The following is a 15,581-nucleotide window of genomic DNA, read 5'->3' as shown; positions in this document are numbered from 1 at the left end:
AATGATCATTGATCCTGATTTTAAAATCTTGCATGTTTATGAATAAAATCATCTAGTTTAAAGTGTCTCTGTGTAACTCTGTAAGGAACATATGAGGGTCCAAAGACTTTCAAAGCACTTTCACCAAAAAACGTTCAGCTTCTGGGAATGACGAACATGATTTGTCCAAATGTTTGAAGGTTTGTAGCTACTGATAGTCTTAGGAGTCAGTAGAAAACAGAGATGTGTAATATGGCTTTATAAAGAAATATATAACAATGTTCCATTCTACGCTTCTATGACGTAAACCAACCACTGTTACCGTTGTTTTCGCTGTTAGCACTGTTAGCTACTAGCCTCCGCTTCAGCCGTCGCCATGTTGAGAGCAAAAGAAATGAAGTTACTCATCAAAGTTTTAGGAATTAGATTAATTTGAAATAGATTTAAAGCTGGTTTGAAGTCTGGAGGGAAGAAGAGATGAAGACCCCTGATTGGTCAGCTGTTTCCTGCTCTGAACCAGGAGACCAAACCAACCAAAAACAGTTTCATATCAGGTGTAAAGAAAGTCTTTATCTGTTTTAAATTCATTTTAATCCTGTTTCCTCTGTTTCCTCTTTTTTCCTCTCGTCCTCCAGCCACAGAGATTTGAAGCCGGAGAACTTGTTGTTAGACGAGAAGAACAACATCAGGATAGCAGACTTTGGCATGGCGTCTCTGCAGGTCGGGGACAGTCTGCTGGAGACCAGCTGTGGGTGAGTACAAGCACATCATGGAACACTAATACTGCTCTAACCCATGGTAGTGTATTATTACTGCTGTAAACCTGAGTCCTTCATCTGGATTTTAATGCTTTCCTTCTGTTCATCCTGTCTCTGTTGACTCGCCGTTCTTCATGTAAATAAGACTCAGCTGATCACCTGCTCAGACTATTTGTGACTGGATATAAACAGAGAAAAATGACTTTGTGCATCTGTTAATATAAATCTATTACATACCTTGTAGATTAAATCCACGACAGTATTTGATGTCATGAACAGGATTTGTTAAAGCGCTACAGAGAACAAGGTTTATTGAGTTCACTTGTTACAAAAAAAAGGCTTTCTTTCCTGTTTTTGTCTCTTTATTAGAGATATTACTGAATGTACCAAGACCCAGAGCCTCATTATGATCCATCAGTAGTTATTTAACTTGTTTTTAATTCAGAAATAGAGTGAAGAGTGCAGCTTCAGAAGGACACAGCTGATCTTTAGTGAGGTCGTTTGTTTCTTCAGACTTCTTAAAGCTCTGTAGGATTCCTGCTGGTCCAAAGCGTCCCAGTGAACACAGCTCACCGCGGGCCAACCGGTGGTTCACTGAACCAGTCATGTGGAACATCTGAACTCCGCTCTTCCAGCTCAGAAACAGTGCTCAGATGCTTTAGTTCACTTTATGACTTTAGCTCCAGTTGAGTCCAGTTACTGGTTTCACTTTAACCAGCTTCATTACTTCTGTTCTTCATTTTATTCTTTTTTAACTGATGTGAACTCGTGAGAATCCTCCAAAACTGTAGATTTATATCAAACAGAACATTTGAACTCTCAGTTATTGGACCTAAAGAAGCAAACCAGAGGTTAAAGTTTATAGAATATATATTACTCAAGTTATTAGCGTCTTAACATCGACCCCAATGCTCTCAATAAGCAAATACCTTCCTGCTTGACTTATGTTGATACTGTAAGGAGTTAAAAGGAAATGGACACATGAAAATGAAAAAAAAAATAATAAAAAAAATGTTTTATATATATATATATATACATAAAATATATTATATACTGGTTTAAGCTTTTCCAAAGTGTTTTAGATAATGCAAATTGGGTTTTTGGACTGTTGATCTTTGGCTCAAGGAATTCCTGATGGACATGTTTCAAATATAAATATATACATATATATATATATATATATATATATATATAAATAAATATGATTCCTGGAAACAAAATATATGAAAGATTTCATTGGTGTGGTCCGTTAAGTTAAGTTAAGATAGGATACATAAAGATAAGATAGAACTTTATAAATCCAAAGGAAATTCTTATGCCAGAGATTCTTTAAAGATTACAACAGAAGAATAAGAATAAACAATATTTAGAATTAAAATAGATTAACAGTAATAGAGTAAGATATAAACATGTATAAAGAATGAAGTAATAAATATTAAGTGTATAATAATTAATACCGTCATCAGTGCAAAATAGAATACCAATAAGATTAATTTATTAAAATAATTAAACTACAATAGAAAAAGTGAATAAGAAGTAGTACTAACATCAGATACTTAAATAGTATTGTACACGATATTAAGAGTAATACTGTGAAGTGGAAACACGTTGGTTTATGGCCTCTGTTATAAAACAGGATGAGACTTTCATATATTTTGGATCGAGGCCGTTTCATGTTGTGTAACTTTCACTTAGCTCACAAAAAACACATAATCCCCATCAGGCAGAGGAAGATAGATATGTGATGATGATGATGATGATGATGATGATGATGATGATGATGATGATATTCACCTGCTCTGTTGGTTATGTAACGTTGTGACTCTCTCTCTTTCAGATCTCCTCACTACGCCTGCCCAGAGGTGATCAGGGTGAGTGCTCTCTCTCTCTCTCTGAAAGGCTCTTACATCACCGCTCTTCATCACTTCATCTTCATCACTGTATTCCCCCCCACTGGGCTTAAATACACTTTAAAGGATCAGCTGTTTGATGGCATGTCTTTCTTTCTGTATTTCCTGTTTCTCCTGCGGACCGAAACCAAAGATGTTTCTTTATTCCTTTTCTGTTTGGCAAACAACAGCGTACATTTGCTTTTACTTTGAAAGGGACTTTTTTTTATTTTTGGACGACCAAACTTCACATTTTTCTCTCTTTTATATACAGTACATATTTGCACGTGCACATATAAAGAGCTTGACTCTGAATATGTATTTGATTATTTAATTTTCTCTGATTATTACTATTTATGTTGATTTCAAGTTGAGGGATTTTCAAAATAAAACATCTAAAGAAAAATAAAGGTAACACAATGAGGAGTCAGAATTACAGAATATTTTTAGGGACATTTCAGCAGCACCTCAACATGAAGAGACGTTTCTCCTCCGTCCATGTTTAAAACAGGAAGTGACTAACGGATGAAAGTGAGGAGGACGAGGTGAAGAGTTTATGATGTGAGACTCATCTCTGTCTGTCTGTCTGTCTGTCTGTCTGTCTGTCTGTCTGTCTGTCTGTCTGTCTGTCTGTCTGTCTGTCTGTCTGTCTCTCTCCAGGGGGAGAAGTATGACGGGAGGAAAGCGGACGCGTGGAGTTGTGGAGTCATCCTGTTTGCACTTTTAGTGGTGAGTAACTGAGCAACGGATCACATGACCTCGTTGATGTTTCCTTAAAGTAAAGTCAGTTAAAGTTATCAGCTGTCTTCATGTTGAATCACTGAATCAGTGGAGTGGATTTTATTAAAAGAATGAAATCAGCATCAGCTCTGTCAATCTGTCCTGTAGATGTTTGTATTATTATTATTATTATTATTATTATTATTATTATTATTATTATTATTATTATTATTATTATGAATATAGGAAAAGATCGTGGTTTGGTTTTAAATAATTTTGGAAGTGAAGTAGCTTAAGTACAGAAATTACTCTCCGATCTGAAAGACTTCCTAGTTTGTGATTACGTTGATTACATACTAATTGATATTGTGGGATGTTTACAATTTCACAATTTACAGCGAGTTCATGTTCTTATGTTCAGCTACAAACGCTGTATGATGCCATGCTGAACAAACTGAAGACAAAGGTCACTGAAACAGCAGCGTTGTTCTGGGAAATAAAAGCTTAACATCCAAACACACTTTCTGAACTTTACTTGTTTGTGAGAAACGATGATGTAACGTTATGAAAAGTCTTTCTTTGAGGTCGATGTTCTTGTTTCTCCTGCAGCCAGTCTGAGTTTTACACCAGGAAGGGTTGAATTAAAGATGTGATGCTGGAAACACACTGTGTACCAATAAAACATTAAATACCACATTATATATTAAACGAGTACAGAAATAAAAAAAAGACAACCGAAACTAACATGCCTCTATCATCTGACAAATGATCGGCCACAACTAATGTTATAAATCTGTGTAACTGGATTTCACATCAAGATGAGTTTGGAAACTTACATCGGAAGGTTAAACATTTAAAAAACAAATAATAAAAGGTTAATAACGGCTCTTCAGCTGCACAGAGCGGTTTTTAATTTGTTTTATTTTCACACACATAAGGCTTCTTAAAAATCCAGATAATTAAAGAAATTAAATAAATGTTACAGGAGAGTAAAAAAGCAACTAAGTTATACAACAGAACTCCCCTCAGCATAATAAGAAAAAATTACAATAACCAACAAGAAAACTGAGCCAACATAAATTATAGAAACTAACATAAACTAGAAAAACAAGAAGCACAAAAAATAAATTAGGAGACAACAATACAATAAAAACAAATAAATCCATGAAAAACAGAGAAGAAAAAAATATTTAAAAGTATAAAACCTAAATATACATTATTATTATTATTATTATTATTATTATTATTATTATTATTATTATTATTATTATTATTATTATATTTTTTAAAGTCAAGTTTCTAATCTTAGAGGACCATTTTCACCTGGACACAGTTTTGTGTGAACCAATCCACTCTTATTCTGTTTGAATGTGAAGCTTTTTTCTTGTTTTCCGGAACTCTGTTGCTCAATGAACCATTGATTCCTTGGAAGAACCTTTTTTAGCTGAAGAACCTTTTGAAAAGGGTTCTTTATTGAACCATTTGGGCTAATAAAAAACTTTTCTTGAAAACCTTTTTTTTGTTCTTTAAGTTCTTCACAGAACCAGAAATGGTGCCTCAAAGAACCGACTAAGGAAATGGTTCTTTAAAGAACCTTGATCTGAAAGGGTATTTGTGGAACCAGCATAGTTTATTCTATGGCATCATCCTGAATAACCATTTTTAGCTGAAAAAAACATTTGAAAAGGGTTCTTTACTAAAACCATTTGAAAAGTTTTTTTAGAGAACCTTTTTTAGTTCTTCAAAGAGCTTAAATGGTTCTTTGATGCACCTTTGTGGGTTCTTCAAAGAACCGATTAAGGAAATGGTTCTTTAAAGAACCTTGATCTTCTATGACATCACCCTGAAGAACCCTTTTCGGTTCCAGATGGCACCTTAATTGTTCTGTGTGTACTCATAATACTGTGAGAATAGAAATCACATTAGCATGTTAGCATGTTACCCCTTGCAGATGCATGCTGGGAAGTTTAACCGTACGTCCTCGTCGACCTCTTCCTCTGAAGTGTGGTAGTGACTCATCTCTGCGTACAGAGTGAGTCAGAGTCTCTGAGCTGTGCAGCGCTCTCACTTCAGAGCAGCAGATTTATAACATGACACTGACGAGTGAGCCGTCAGAGAACTCAATTAACTATGAGTGTTTGTGTGTGTGTGTGTGTGTGTGTGTGTGTGTGTGTGTGTGTGTGTGTGTGTGTGTGTGTGTGTGTGTGTGTGTGTGTGTGTGTTCTATGCTGCTAGGAGCACACACACGCATGTTGTCTTAGTCTTGATTAAGACGGAGCGGATAACACACTGTCGTCATGAGGAGATAAATCTCCTCCACTTATCAACACTGTGTCGGCGGCCATCTGGCTCCGACACACAAACTGACTCTGATGACTGATATCTGAAATCCACATCATCTCTCAATGAACACCTGACGGGCCGTTGTCATGACAACAGACTATTTTATGATCCGATTGTTCAATATCTTTATTGTTTTTAAATTTATATTGTTTTGGTTTTTGAGGATAATGTACATATTTACAGTAGATTATAACTAATAATTTCTTTCCTCTAGTGCCACCAACAGACAGAAATATTAAGTCCATGTTGAACACAATAGGTCATGTTCTCCAAATCAAATCAATAACAACAGAAATCGTTTGATGAAGCAGCATGGCATCATGGGAGTTGCTGCCTTCATTGCAGTCACTGCATTTCTTCAGTGTTCATGGTTAGGGAGGTTTTTACCACAGAGGTAGATTCCTCTGATTAAAACACTGAATAAAGAAAACACTGAAAAAAAAGTCAAACTCAGTAAGTCAACCACTACGCTGACGATATGACGCTGTTGGTAGGAGACCAAATATAACACACCTTGATTAAAACTACAGATTTCTAAGGTTTTTAAATAGTTTGAAACACTTTAGATAATGCAAGTTCACAACACAATAAACTTTTGAACATAACTCCTCCTGTCTCCTCATCTCCTCATCTCCTCCAGGGCGCTCTGCCGTTCGACGACGACAACCTGAGGAATCTCCTGGAGAAGGTGAAGCTGGGAGTTTTCCACATGCCTCACTTTATTCCTCCAGACTGTCAGAACCTCCTGAAAGGGATGATTGAAGTGGACGCCGCCAAGAGGCTCACCGTAAGATCCTCTCCTCCTCACCTCCTCACTCCTCACCTCCTACACCCATTCTCCTCACCTCACCTCACCTCCTCCGCTTCTTCTCCTCACCTTCTCACTTGTCACCTCACCTCCTCCTCATCTTACCTCCTCAACTCTTCACCTCACCTCCTATTCTCCTGACCTTCCTCTCCTCTCCTCTCCTGTCTCCTTCCCCTCCTGTCTCCTTCCTCGTCCCCTTCCTCTTCCTCATCTCCTTCCTCGTCCCCTTCCTCTTCCTCATCTCCTTCCTCTTCCTCGGTACAGTCTGGTACGTTGCCGTAGGGACCATTGAGGGCTATATTTAGCGTAGCAGCAGGATGACTGGACCTTCAGTGTCTGAGCTCTGCATCGACTGTTTTTCATCTCCTGTCCGAGGATTCGTTTCAGAATAGAAACATCTAAAAAACAACAGAGTCTGAAGAGTCTTGCATCACCTGCTTCCACTTGTGTTTCATCTGCACTTGTTTGAGCCGTTTGTTTGGCATAAAATCTGCAGCGTCTGATCTTCTTATTTATGAGAAATCTCAGAGATGAAGTCATGTTTTAGCTGAGGGTCCGTTAAGTTACTGATACTCTTCTGCCAGAATAAGTCACAACAAACACATGAAATGCATCATTATGAAGAAGACTTTCTCAAAGAGTCTTTAATGTTTCTTTCCTCTGGTCTTTGTTGCAGTTGGAGCAGATCCAGAAGCATAATTGGTATCTGTAAGTACATCCACCATCTTTCTGTTTCAGTGTCTGTATACATGTTCAAATAAAAAAACACAGCTAACAGCAGAATATTAAAACTGCTCATTGCTCCTCTGACTGAAGGCTTTCAGAGGAAGAAGCAGCTCCATTAGAGCTCAAACATCCAGAGACCGGTCTTTAATGGACCTCTGATCTCTAATGGATTCAGTACTTATGGGGTTGATTAGAAATTACTATCAGAGTGAGGATTCATTTTTTAAACCAGATTAAATCGCGGTTTCACTTAAAATCATGTTGCACCAAATTTTAAAACTAGCTTTCAATTGAGGAAATATTAAATTCAAACCTCTCTTTAAATGTTTATGTTTCACTAGAAACACCAAAACGGTAATAGAGTATTAACTTTAAACTCTAATTTGAGGTTTATCTTCTAAAATGTAGTCGTTGGGACATCTCTCATTGGTTTGTGGACATTTTGAAGCCTCCAGTTCTGCATTTTTGCCGTCGGCATCTTATTTCTATCAACTAGCAAACAGGAAGTGACCATATATGGACTGAGGAGGAGTGACCTAGAGACGCCGTATACGTCTCTGGTGTCGACCTGTCAATCAGTGTGTAGCCCCGCCCTAAAGCATCCCCTGCTTTATGGTCTGTTTGACTCTAAATGGAGCATCATTTACTAAATGAACATCATGCTGTATTGAAGAAGACTTGAAACTAGAGATTGAGACCATAAACTCATGTTTACAATGTTTACTGAGGGAATAAATCAAGAGAGAAGTAGAGTCATTTTCTCATAGACTTCTATACAACCAGAGGAGTCGCCCCCTGGTGGACAGGAGAGAGAATGCAGCTTTAAGACATGAAGCATTGACCTAACTCGGCAGAACTAGAGGTTGTCTCCTGGATGGATTGAGCAAAATAATGAGGGGGAACTCTAAGAAAGGTCAACTTGAAGTATTGGCAGCTTAAGTCTAAATGTTGTTTTCTGCGTTTGTGTTTCAGAGCTGGAAAGAACGAGCCGGAGCCGGAGCAGCCCGTCCCGAGGAAGGTGGCCATCCGGAGTCTAGCTGCGGCCGAGGAGATCGACCCCGACGTCCTGGAGAGCATGCACTCTCTGGGCTGCTTCAGGGACAAAGACAAGCTGAGCAAAGACCTGCTGTCTGAGGAGTGAGTGAGGAGGAGGAAGATAGAGGAGGAGGGCTGTCAGATAAATATATGAGACGGCAGAGGAGCTGTCACTTTGATGAATCCTTCTGCTTAATATGTCTGGTGGTGATGGAGCATCTTAACCAGTGCACTGTCTCCTCCTTCCAGAGAGAACCAGGAGAAGATGATCTACTTCCTGCTGCTGGACCGCAAGGAGAGGTACCCGAGCCAGGAGGACCAGAACCTGCCGCCTCGCAGCGAGATCGGTAAGCTGGTCCACATTTCATTTAGTCCACACTTTGTGTTTGTGTTTAGCATGATGTTAGCATAAGCTTTAGCATGGATGGCATGGTGGCTTAGCCTTTATCTCAAAGCACCGCTGTGAGCTAGACTGTAGAAACGTCACCTGTGTTTTAACAAAGGAGCTTTTTAGTATCTTTATTACTAGAGATGTATGAGCAAATGCAACATACAGAAGTAACAAAATATAATATTCTTCATATATATATATATTAAATATATTTTCATGTTTTATTAAAAATTAAACGTTGAACCAAAGAGTTGAGATTAACAGTGTGACTATAGGCTGAGGTGACTTTCTTTATAGCTCCATGGGAACATGTTCTTAACTCATAACCCTCCACATTGAACATGTTACTGTTTTTCTAACTCTGTCTTTGTACGACCCCCCCTCCCTCCTTGACCTTTGACCCTGACCCATCCTCAGCAGACCCGCCCAGGAAGCGCGTGGACTCGCCGATGCTGAGCCGCCACGGGAAGCGGCGACCGGAGAGGAAGTCCATGGAGGTTCTGTGCGTCACGGAGGGAGGTTCTCCGGTACCGGTGAGACGGGCCATCGACATGGCGACCCACGGACAGAGGTGAGACACGGACAGACGAGCATCGTGTGATGATGATGAGCATGGACAGACTCACTCACACACACACACACACACACACACACACACACACACACACACACACACACACACACACACACACACACACACACACACAGAGGAGGTCTATCTGATGCTGGTTGATACATAATGTGTTTAATCTCAGTTCAGTGAAATAAAAGGAGGTTCTGCAGCACAAACATATCCTCCTTCACTGAAACTTTGGTTAAATACACAACGCGTTGATTTGAGATGTGTGAAGCACAAATCACACGAGACTTGGACGCAAACTCCCGTTCAGAGCGCCGTCAGCTCCTTAAAACGCATGAACGGTTTAGTGGTAAGGTTTGTGTGTAAAGTGTGTGTGTGCATGGAGCATGCAGTTTAAATAAGAGGACGAGAAGCATCGTGCTTTCAGCCGATTTAAACCTGAAGTTTGGTGCATAAAGTGACTGTTGGTGTTTTGTATTATTTTGGTTTGGAGCAACCGAACGAAGCAGTTGTTTTAGGAGAACTAATGTTTGACGCCTCAAAAACAAGTCTATGCAAGAACAGGATTATTTATTCTGGACATGACATGAACCCAAGATCTGACCCTGGACACATTCTCACTAATCAATAACAAAAATGTATTTTACGCTTTAAGAAAGTGTCCCAATGGCTAAACCTTCTTATTTATGGAGCAACTTATGTAGATCAAGTTGTGGAAAGTTGAAGCTGCATGCAGAGTTTACTTCATGTTTTAGTCCAGTTTCCTAATTCACATTTTTTTATAGTTTTTCCCCACTATATTTCCCAACATGCCTTTCATCCTAAGTGATTTTTGATCTGGTATTTGCACCATCACAAACAACCTTCATATGAACTTCATGTGAGTGTTTAGGTTTAGTTCGGTTTAAGCGACTATAAACAACTTTTGTTAGATGTCCTCATTGTCACATTGATTTTTCCGTTTGTAGTCTTTATTGACTCGACTACAAGAAGCTGCTTATTCAAAAAAGAAAACATGAACATGGTTTCGATAATATTTATTAATATTTTTTGTGATTATTTCCAAGCAGTAATGGGACATAAACCTGCAGAAACTTGTTTCTTTTTTGGGTTGTCATGCAGTTTATTAGCAACTTTAAAAATAGCGAAATAAAGCTAAATATACTAAAAAATGTATGAAAAATAACGGCTTCCTGAGAGGTTAGAAAACATGAAATAAAAATGCTTTTGAAAAAGGTTAGCTGTGATCTAAAGTAAACATTACTGGTAGGTAATGAGAGTATAAAAACCCTTTTAAGGTCTCTTTTTATAACTGGATTTCTAGATGTATCTTAGCAAAATAAAAGCCTTTTTCATTAAATATATTAATTTAATGCCATGACTGAAACTGAGAGACTTTATTTTCATATTTTTCTTTGAGCATTTTTACAAAGAAAAGTTATTAAAGCTAAAACTTTTGTGGACCTCCAGATGATTAAATAAAGTGTGTTAATAATATATAAACTTTTCAAAAGGTACTTTGAAGAATTAATGTGAGGCAACAGAACAATGTGAAAGAAGATTTCGATCAAACAGTGTACATTATTGAAGGCAATAAACACTAAATAAAATATAACAGGTTGACGTCATGTTACATAAAAGGGAATGAAGCTGAACTATAAATGAGAAAAATAAAGATTTTTAGCCTCTGATCTGATCCAACATTCTGCAACATTCTGACAGAAGTTCATTTTTTATCTGTAGTTGTTCATTTATCGTTGACATTTATGCTTAAGTTTAAACTAATTGACCCGTTAAGACCTCGTTAATGAGGCACAGAACTATTAGTTTTGGGATTTATTCACTTAACTGTGTTAAAGGTCAACGCTTCAAAAAACATGTCTCTTTGAGGCACCATTTCTGGTTCTATGAAGATCTTAAAGATAAAAAAGGTTCTCTAAAAAAACCTTTTTCCAATGGTTCTACACCTAAAAATGGTTCTTCAAAGGAAAAATGGTTCTTTAAATAACTAACTTCTGGAAAATAAGAAAATATCTCTACATTTAAAAAGCATAACAGTGGATTTGTTCCAACAAAAATTGTGTCCATGTGAAAATGGTCCTTTAAAATAAAAAACTACATAGAATTAACACTAAATGCTGTATATATATATATATACGTATATAGATATGGATGGATAGATAGATAGATAGATAGATAGATAGATAGATAGATAGATAGATAGATAGATAGATAGATAGATAGATAGATAGATAGATAGATAGATAGATAGATAGATAGATATGTGTTTTTTGCAGATTAAACCTTCCCCACCATCCAATAACACAAACATAAATTAAGAACCATTTAATAATCCAGAGAACCTTATGACAAACACGTAGAACCATCCAATGGATAAAAAGGTTCTTTAGTAGGTGATGGTTCTTCATGGAACCAACAGCCTTTTAAAGAACCAGTTAAGAACCATTATTTTTCAGTTTGTTGTTGAAAGAACTGCATTTGTTGGATCTTCTACCTCTTTTATTGATATTTAATACCCCGTCACTACCGATGCAAAGTCACATGGAGGCTTTTAATTTGTGTTTTCTCCTCTAAAAATAGGATCTTAATAGATTTTTCATTGGCATCGTTTTCGTGCTGACTGACTAAAAACCAATAGATTTTATTTTCTGACTATTTCACAACCTTTTATGATTCAGGGTTGTGTGGTTAATATGCTTCACAGCGACAGACCTGTTCCATGAACACACATTAGACCGAACGCTTCATCAGAACCTTCTCACAAACACAAACTTAGCGTTTAGTTTAAATGAGACGTTGTTCATCATAAATAAATAAAGTGAATCCAGGAGGAATAAAGCGTTTCTTTCCATGGAGGCGGCGTGATGAATGACCCTCTGACTCCAGCATGAACCCGTGAATGTTCCTCCTCCTGGTTTCTGGATTCTCTGCATGAACTTCTTGTGTTGCATTTTGTTTCATAGAGTTATTTTTCATTTTCTGGTGATGAATTTGTGACACGTTCAGTTAGTTTTCTGAAGCATGCTCAACATTTAGGATTCCCCCTTATGTGACGACCTTTTCTGTGTGTCTCTTTGGTTTTTCTGTCCACTCCCTCCCCCTTTTTTTTTTTTTTTTTTTTTTTTTAGCAAATCTGTTTTCAGTAAAAGCTTGGATATCACAAACGCTAACTGCAGCAAGGAGGAAAGGTATTGGTCGGCTCCGTTTCCTGTTTGTGTTCGTCCTGTCGGGTCCATCTTTGTTTTTCTTTTAGCATTCAGTGTCTCAACTTCTTTACATGTCTTTGTCTTCCTCTTTTAAATGTTGATCTTTATTTTAGCCTAAACTTTTCTTTCTCTTACGCTGCGTTCACACTACGAACTACAAAGCTACAAGTCTTTTTTAACGGAAACCATTAACATGAAGCTACAAAAACTGAACTGGTCTCAACTTTTATCAGATCTTCAATGACATAATGAAGCCTCAAACAATAATATGTTTGGTTGCATCTAAAAACTGGAAGAAAAAATTCATTCCTTCTGTTATTAATCGACATAACTACGTAAACAGCAGCTCAGAGACGGTGTATTTGGCTACATTTGGTGTTTTGTCACTCGTAGTATGAACACAGAATTAAACGTTACCTGTTAACACAATTAATTGTAGAAATCGTTTGTCTTTAATCTTCTAACAAAAATAACAAGATTCTATTAACAACACGTCACAGATGAATTCATTCTGTCTTTACACAAAAATAAATCTCAAAAACATGGAAATTCTGCCAGTGATGTAAAATGATTTCAATATTTTTCCAATACAAAAATTAAAACAAATTTCAGGAATAAATTGAGTTCATGAAAATTAAATAAAACAATATATGAATTCAATAAAATTGCATCTTTATTGTGTAAAATTCTTGAAATTACGATCAGGCTGAATTGAGAGAAACTAGTTTTGAGAACATAACTGTCGCCACAGACAAGTAATCTGATTACTTTTAGCAGTTTACTTATATATGTGTATAGATATGTGTATAGTTATATATATATATAGTATGTATGTATGTATAAATAATCTGTGTCACATCTGAGGAAAAACAGAATTTATTCACATTTACCAGACAATGAAAACAAAGCCTTTGTTTCCCAACGATGAGTCGAGTCATTATGAGTTTAGATCCAAACAGGATTTCTTTAACACACATATTGAAGTTTAATTAAACAGTAAAAACAGAAACCTCGACTGTCTCAGAGAGGAAGAGGAGTTTGATATTTTCTGATCTGTGAAATCAGAAAAGTAGAACATTCTCCTCTTTGACGTTTTTCCTTTTAGCCCTCGAGGGTCGAAAGAGGATTTTTAGGTCAACTTTATTTATTTTTTTCTGTTTCCATCTCCTCTCCTCGTTTTCAGTGTGTGTGTGTGTGTGTGTGTGTGTGTGTGTGTGTGTGTGTGTGTGTGTTTATATCTGTTGTATCGGTGGATCATTGTGGAGGCGTCTGCAGCTCCCTGTGTGACCGACCTTGTGTGGATGGATGGAAGGAGATTAGCATAAATTAATTGCTGGGAATGCAGATGGAGCAACAAACAGGATATAGAAAAACGAGTCCCATTATCTCGCTCATCATCTAATTGGGGGGGGGATCCATGAGACGAGGCCGACGCTGCTGAAGCTGCTTCTCTAACACACAACGACGGAAAAGAACCGTGAATTATTTGTCCGGATTTCAAAGAATTTCGCCAACGGCAGCGATCCTGGTCGGGTGTCACAGTTAACGAGCTGCTCGTTAATGAAGAGCTGGTCTCTGAAGAGCCTCCTCTCCGTCAGTGATGGAGCATCGTGGTGCTCTTCATCAGTGTTGGTTTACACAGTAGATATACGATTGACACACAGATAAAGACACAGAGATGAGGTTATTGGAGAAGGAAAAGGGGATTGTTGACATTTGTCTTTTGTCAACAAACGTGATGTTCAGACTCAAATCAAATCTGTTTATGCTTTGAAAGAGTCCAACATGCAGTTTTTACAGATTGAATCACAGCTGGATAAAGGTGGGAGTTGTCCTACTCTACTACTGTAACATTGTCTAAGATTTGATGAGTTAATATTTCGAGATAAAAAAGTTAAAAAGTAGTAGACAAGTCTTTTGAGATTAACAAAGCCTGATATCTTGGATTTGTTAACGTTGGCTGTTCAGCTCCGTTATTACAATATAATAAAGTTATCTCTACGGTCCGTGTGCTTTATTGGATTAAATTCAAAGTAAACAATAAAAAAACAACAACCTTGATTTTTATTTCGTCAACTTAAATTCAAAAGTAAGAGCTCGGTTTTAACGACAGAAACAAAGTCTTCTGATCCTGCGGCTAGCTGGTTAGCATGCTAATGTCAGTAGATAAAAGTCAACGGTAGATATCTGACTTTGACTTAACATCAACTCTGTAACCTTCTCACATTCTGTTTAATGTTAGTTAAAAGTAGTACAATAATTACTTCAGGTCTCAAGACACAGTATTGTAGAGCGTTTTTTGTCTTTTAAAGTTGAAACAGACGGATTATTTTGACATTTGATTGATGAGTAAATGATGTGAAGGACTTAACATGAATCACATCACAATCTTTTTAAAGTTTTTAACTCATTGTTATAGTGTCACAGTCAGTATCATTGTCTCCACATTTAAAATAAACTAAAGAAAGAAACTTGAAAGAATAAAAATCAAAGAAATCAAAAAGGAGCAAAACAAAGAATCAAGAAACATGCGCTGCATCGTTAAACGGTGGTTTCTACATGAAGCAGAGAAACACAAATGACAATTTAACAACATGATGGCTTATTGTGAGAAACAAGAGAGAAATAATAAAGAAGCAATAATAATGAAACAGGAACAAAATGGCCACGATTACCGCTGAACCCCAACAGAAAGACGACGACGACGCAGCTGTGAGATCTAATTTAACGCCAGTGATGTGATTCCTCTGTGTGTGTGTGTGTGTGTGTGTGTGTGTGTGTGTGTGTGTGTGTGTGTGTGTGTGTGTGTGTGTGTGTGTGTCTTCAAGCATATTTAATTATGATTTACTGTTTTCATTTTTCACTTCCAACAAAGCCAAATTGTCTATGGGCAATTAAATCCCAAAGTCTTCAAAGACATCAGCAGACATGTATGGGTTTTTGTTAAAGAGTGCGTGTGTGTGTGTGTGTGTGTGTGTGTGTGTGTGTGTGTGTGTGTGTGTGTGTGTGTGTGTGTGTGTGTGTGTGTGTGTGTGTGTGTGTGTGTGTGTGAGTGAGTGAGTGAGTGTGTGTGTGTGATCCAGAAAGAGATGAGAGAGAGAGGAGGATGGAGATATGAAAAGTTA

General features: G+C 37.3%; 1 pseudogene; it reads left to right on the top strand.

Annotated features, from left to right (window-relative positions):
- The window catches only part of LOC129106573 (serine/threonine-protein kinase BRSK2-like), a 109,597-nt pseudogene that overhangs the window by 78,634 nt on the left and 15,382 nt on the right, over window positions 1-15,581 (top strand).

Source organism: Anoplopoma fimbria, chromosome 2 (genome assembly GCF_027596085.1).
Source record: "Anoplopoma fimbria isolate UVic2021 breed Golden Eagle Sablefish chromosome 2, Afim_UVic_2022, whole genome shotgun sequence".
Taxonomy (NCBI): domain Eukaryota; kingdom Metazoa; phylum Chordata; class Actinopteri; order Perciformes; family Anoplopomatidae; genus Anoplopoma; species Anoplopoma fimbria.
The sequence above is the reverse complement of the archived record's forward strand: the minus strand, read 5'-3'. Positions and strand labels throughout refer to the sequence as shown.